This window comes from Teleopsis dalmanni, chromosome 1 (genome assembly GCF_002237135.1).
Source record: "Teleopsis dalmanni isolate 2A chromosome 1, ASM223713v2, whole genome shotgun sequence".
Classification (NCBI taxonomy): Eukaryota; Metazoa; Arthropoda; class Insecta; order Diptera; family Diopsidae; genus Teleopsis; species Teleopsis dalmanni.
In genome coordinates this window covers 85028558-85035387 of record NC_051846.1, presented here as the reverse complement: position 1 = coordinate 85035387, position 6830 = coordinate 85028558, and positions in this window count along the sequence as shown.

Genomic DNA, 6830 nt, shown 5'->3' with positions numbered 1-6830 from the left:
TTTATAAAAATTATTAATAATGAAAGATATAAAAATATTGGCAGTATATATATATAGTAATTAACGCATATTTTTCTAAATACACAAATATATAATATCTAATCCGAATTATTAATAAAATAAGTAATTTTTATGAGCATTAAAAATTCGTTTTAATATATAAATGTATTTTCTAGTTATTATTTTATTTATTGCTATTAAAATATTTTTGGTGCCATTTTATTATTTTATTTATTTCAAAGAAGGAAATAATTTATGTATATTTTTAGAAAACTTGACTTGAGACAAACTCAACTTTATATATTTCAAATATTTCAATTAGTTTTGAAAAAGTATTTAACTTATTTAATTATCTACTATTACCGATAAATCGAAAATAATTTATTTTTATAAGATTAACAACTTATACCGAAACACAGTTATATTTATTTTATGGTAGTAGAAATACGTATAGGGCTTCAGTAGGAAAATCTATAATGACATAATGCCAAACAATTTTTTTCAAAAATTTTATATCTTTGAGTGGAAATTGTTTGATAAGAACGTATAGTATGTATTTTAGTTAGTTAAGCAGTAACATTCATCTGTACAATATGTTGTGTCAAGTAGAAAATTGCATTTCAGTGAGATCTAACACTATATGCAATGCTGGAAGAGTGTTCCACGTAGTTACCATCAGTAGTTTGTTGACATGAGTTCTCTTCCTGAGCATTTCAATAGAATTTTTCTTAATAAGAAATTTTATTTGCTTAATAATAAATTGTCGGAAAAATAATAATTAATAATTACTTAATAAACTATTTATGGCATTAAGAATCGCAACGCATGTTAAGAAAATGAGTGAAATAATAATATATATTTTTTTGAGGATCTTGGTCAATGCAACACATCTCAATAAATAGTCATTTTTAGCTTAAGGCTCAAGGTGGTTTTAAACTTTTGAGTTTGTCTATTATACGGTAACACAATGAGATAATAGGCGTAAGTGGATCCCTTACATCGCCGGTACAACCTAAACTATCCTAACTTGAATAATATAAGTAGATCAATATAAAATGATTTGATTATAACAAATTAATATTGAACACAGATCATGATTATTCACATTCACATTTTTTTTAAATAATTAATGCCATTTAAATTGAATAAATCCATTAAGATAGATTAGTCTACACATGTTTGGAATGGATTGATGCAAATAAAATTTCTAAAATTTTATTTTCTCAAGTAATAAAGAACACAAATGAATTAGTTATTTCATTGTATTTTCTTCATTTTTCTAGCCTTATTCTTTTTTTTCGGTAAACCAGCTTCTACAGTATCTCCAGAATGCACGATCCTGCATTGTCTTGTGGTATAGTTGTAGCCAATCTGGCAAAAAATATGTGTGAGTAAAAATGTACTTAACGTATGTAAAAGTGTAAAAGTGGGGTGGGGATTTTTTCTTTTCTAAAATAAAAAGAAATGATTATTAGTCCCACTATGCGTAAAATACTTATATAAAAAACGTAGTATCAGATTTTGTATGGAAGTTAAGTAGGATAAAATAATGGTCCCTAAGGTTTTAATAATATTTTTTCAGGCTTTGGATACCTTACTCATTTCGTCCTTATCTTCATCTGTGAAATTTGCGTTATCGTATGGTCATTTGGTTTTCCTATTGCATGAACATACCAACGAGACAAGAGTATTGGATCGGGGGTTCATAAATTAATATAGAAATTAAAATCTCTGATGTTAGAGTTACTATATTATTTTAATAGTCTATAGAAGTACAATGAAGTATGATTTTAGTAATATCTTATATATCTTCCAACGAATATATATTATGGGAACTGTTTATAAATATTATGTATCTTTTATTTATTAGTTTTTTAATTCTTTACATTGCATTTTAATAGGAGAATAGCCGGCGATAAAAAATAGATCTTTCTTTCGAAAAAACTGTCGAATTCGTTAATATGTTCAAGTTTTTTTTGTTTTTCTTGCCTTGAATAAATACTGCAATGTATATGGAAAGACTGAAACTATTCAAGGACTGAAATTTTATATTAGATGATATGTGTATGATATCTATGAAAAGATAAACGGAAACCCCTATGCATATAGAAGAATGGTTTTAACATATAAAAATAAATTACATGATCAACTTATGAATTCTTAGTTGATCAAGTACGAGTTCTAAAGTCACATTTTATTTCTTTAATAATAATGAAAAAAGTTTTCACAGAATAGGAGAAATCAGATCTCTAGAACAGAAAAATTGGCAGTTATATAAAGTTATATAACATATGCTTAATATCTGTAAGAATTGAAATGTGAATGGTATTTTAATAGAATCACAGTCAGAATATTCTGAAAAAATTAAATTATGCAATAATAAAACTTTAATTAATTTCGTCATCCTGATATAAGTGTTTCGATCCTATTTTATATAAAGAAAACTGTGATCCTATTCTATGGAGAATTCCATCAAAAAAGAACTTAAATTAGTTAAACAAATTCATATCGTATTATAGACTGAAGAATTCTGTTAAGAAAGAAGTTACATTGTTCAAATCAACATATTTCACATCATAGTCTGTAGTCCTTACGGTACCATGACTATCTAAGATTTATGCAGGAACCACATAAAGATACTCCGGCATTATCACGCTTAATACAATAGGTTTGACGATTAATAGGTTGCCACATAGAGTAATCCTGGTACTTGCAAACATTTTCTCCTGATAGACTACACATCTTTACAATATCCCAATTTTGTTTTAACATTGACGCAGAAACCATAATAGTGATTTGGTGATAAAACAACACAAAAAATATTTCATCAAAAAATAACTTGTATTGTTCAAAAACAAAAAAATTTAATATCATAGGCTGTAGATCCTTACTATAGCCTGACTTCCAAAAACATTGATGAAGGAAGAGAGGAATAAAGGAATCTCTGTAATAAGGAACCACAAAGCATAGACGGAACAAACATAGTTTACATAATAGACTAGAAACCGCAATTTTCTTAAAGCATTGAATAAGAAACCATATGGATAAAGCTGGGTAAAAGTCAATGTATTTAATTATCAAAAGTTGAAAGACACTTTTAACTAACACTCTTATAACAAATTATTCGATGATATTATCCAATAAAACTGGATATGAAGATGAATGCAGTATGGATTTTTAAACTAAAATTCAAATCAATATAGTTCGTAGATGGTCTTTACCTATTATCATATATCTATGACATGTTATCTACAATAAACTATCATTGAATAAATCATCTAACTATCTGTTTGCCTTTCCTATCTGGACTTTTTTTGGAGTTCACAGCTAGTGAACTTATTATAAAAACGAGCCTGTAAAACCATTGCTTCACAATTTTTTTAATAGGAGAGTTGTAATACTAGATGTGTCTACTTATACGATCGCATCGAAGCTAGTGAACTAGTTCAAAATGCAACTGAAATTATTAAGCGATCAATGATTAATATTATTAGTCTGGATTTCGGATTCATCAGGAAACTGAGTAATTCAAGGTAATGTAAGGGTGAGTGAAATAGCCAAAAAAGTATTAGAGGCATACTCAACAGAGACATGTGTATTAATTTCTCTAACAAATGCTCTAAATCAATTTCACAGCATTTTTATAAAAATGACAGAATTTATGTGAAAACTAGTCTTCAAAACTTCCAATAACGACGATCGTTTTGAGTACGACTAAAATCAAAGTAATAGAAAAATTCGTCTTTCTCTTCAACTAAAATCACAAAACCTGCTTGGAAGAAGAGAGATAATTAAACACGCTGCGTAAATTACCAGCTCTGGACTGGTTGAAGAATTCGAGTATGGAAACTCAAGAATTAATGAACCTGGTTCACATTATAATTATTGTCGTTGAGAGGAAATCATCTTCATTAATGATGCAGATTAAGTTTAAAAATTCATCACAAATTTTTATCATCGGGGTCATGGTAGCTGTTCTATTGAGCTACTTGAATTGAGAACTCAAAGTGACCACTTATAAAAAGCACTACCGAAAGTAAGAGTAAGAGTAAATTAAACTACGTGCTTTGGCAGCAACACAATAGTATTTTAGTACAACATAATAATGCCTCATTGGAAAATAAATGTCATGCTCAAAACGGAAAGGTGATCTTATTATCAACTGAAAGCGCACTGTCCGACACAGACTTAAGAGAAAATGAAGGTTTCATATAAAAAATTATAATTATGAAACAATAAAAATTTTATATATGCTTTATCTATGCAAACAGGATGTTGAAGAAGCCCAAAACTATGTATAAAAATTAATATATTGAAGTCTAAATTTTACAAATATCTTAGAAACTTTTTGTAAACGAACACAAACAAAAATATCCATTTAAATTAAGATTGACTAAACAAAAAAAATTAATATATTAAAACAAATATAATTTAGATTATATTTCTGTGCATATAGTCTTCTGTGCAGACAGTCATCTGTGCAGATAGTCTTCCACCAGATAGTCTTCTGTGCAGATAGTCTTCTACCAGATAGTCTTCTGTGCAGACAGTCTTCTGTAGAGGTAGTCTTCTGTGCATATAGTCTTCTGTGCAGACAGTCATCTGTGCAGATAGTCTTCTGTGCAGACAGTCATCTGTGCAGATATTCTTCTACCAGATAGTCTTCTGTACAGGTAGTCTTCTGTGCATATAGTCTTCTGTGCAGACAGTCATCTGTGCAGATAGTTTTCTGTGCAGACAGTCATCTGTGCAGATAGTCTTCCACCAGATAGTTTTCTGTGCAGACAGTCATCTGTGCAGATAGTCTTCTAGAAGACAGTCTTCTAGCAGATAGTCATATGTACAGGTAGTCTTCTAGCAGATAGTTTTCTGTGAAGATTGTCTTCTTTGCAGATCAACCTCTATTAAATTGTTGGTTATCGAATCTCAGAATGGATACAGGCTCCTCAGGAAGGTATGCAGATCAATTATTGCTTAGTCTGATGAAGTGATAAACAATAATCCAGTCAAGGCGTAGAGAGGGGTTTTGAAGAAACCTCGCAGTTAATAGAGAGTAAAAGTGTTGCAATGCACTGACTCAACTAGTTTCAACATAATAATGAATTGTTGGTAATCTGAGTGTTACAATAAGATGTGTCCTTAATATTTTAGGCTAATTGTTTAAGTTGTGGCAGAAAATATCTTAATTAATGATTTATAGTAAATTCCTTCAATTGCTTTCATATAATACGTTTAATTTTAACGTTTCACTAATCTCAAAACAAAAACTATAAATAGGTCAGCACCTTCCCTTATCAAAAAGTGCATTTATTATTATGCAGAAAAGTGCATTTATTAGATTGATATGTGCTAATCGGTGCTATTCTTATCGTGTTTAGAATGGCCTCGTTAACTAACGTTTATGTGGCGCAACACTTGCTAAATTCAATTCCCTGGAATTGTACCACAACTGGGGCAGTGTGTGACCATCATTGGGTAGTTTCGAGACCACTCTAATCCAATGCAACAATTTTTGCTTTATGCAAATTTTTATTTCCCCAAATAAAATTACTACCCAATTTCATTCAATTTTTTTTATTTTTTATTTAAATATTTTTTAATAAACTTAGTCGAGTACAATTTTGTTTTTATTTTACATACGATTAGTAATAACAATTCCATGAATTTAATTTTATTTATAAACATGAAAGCTTGCCTCTACCAATTTGATAAGAAACTACAGTTAAGAGACCTGAACCTTTAGATTTCTTAATACAATTTTGTTTGAAATGGTAATTATTCTCGCAAAAAGTTTTAGCTCTTGTTTTTATATAGTTCTATACGATTGATTAGTAAATGAAAGCATCAAATTCTATTTCATTTCACAATTGAGTATTTACAATTCAACACGAACTTTTCAATACTTTTCATATAAAATAATTTATCCGAAGGATACGTAGAGAATTGTTAATAGAAGCATTAATGAACCATATATTGTATCTGAATTAAAATATACTTTCTGTGATATCATAATAATATAATTATGTCATGATATCTAAAAAATATCTAACAAAAAAAATATTTACAAAAAAAGAAGTCTTCTTGTTTGGTATTAACTCATCATTTTGTTCGAGAGTTGTGCACTTCGGCAATAAAGTCCATTACCGCTATTATTATAGTGAATATCGAAGATTGTCGATATCCACTACCTGCATTCATGATCAAAATAGTAAAAAAAACTTAAATATATACTAGTTTCGAAAAAAAAGTTTCAAGGTGCAATATTTGAAGAATAGGTTGGCATTACAATAGTGTTATATACCACCGCAAACTTTCGCATAAGCAAAATAGTATGCGCTGATGCAAATTCTAAGATCTGTTTTTTCTAGATTGTCTGTTTTTTCTAGATAGAGTGAAGCACATTATATAAAACTTGTAAGTCATAGACTGTATTGACAGTACAACTAGTCGGCATATATTTATAATGTGTTATTCTATTCAAAGAAAATAACCTTCACATTTGACCCTACTTGACGTCATTAATTTGTTAGAAGAATGGAATGTTTAATGAAGTCAGTAAAGTCATTAAGTAGTTCTGCTGCCATGGTTATACCTATGATACTGTGTTGTTGTTTTGAACAACTTTTACTACCACTGATTTTATGTCCGAAACATTCCTAAAAATTGCTTTACATAAGCCATACAATATTCCAATTTATTCAAAACTCCTAATAATGGCAATTTTTCCAGCAGAAAGCACAATCTTATGGAATTTTATTTATTCCATCATTTTATTATTGACAAAAGTATCCTGGGAACTTGTTCCTATGCTTATTTTTTATTTTTCTGAT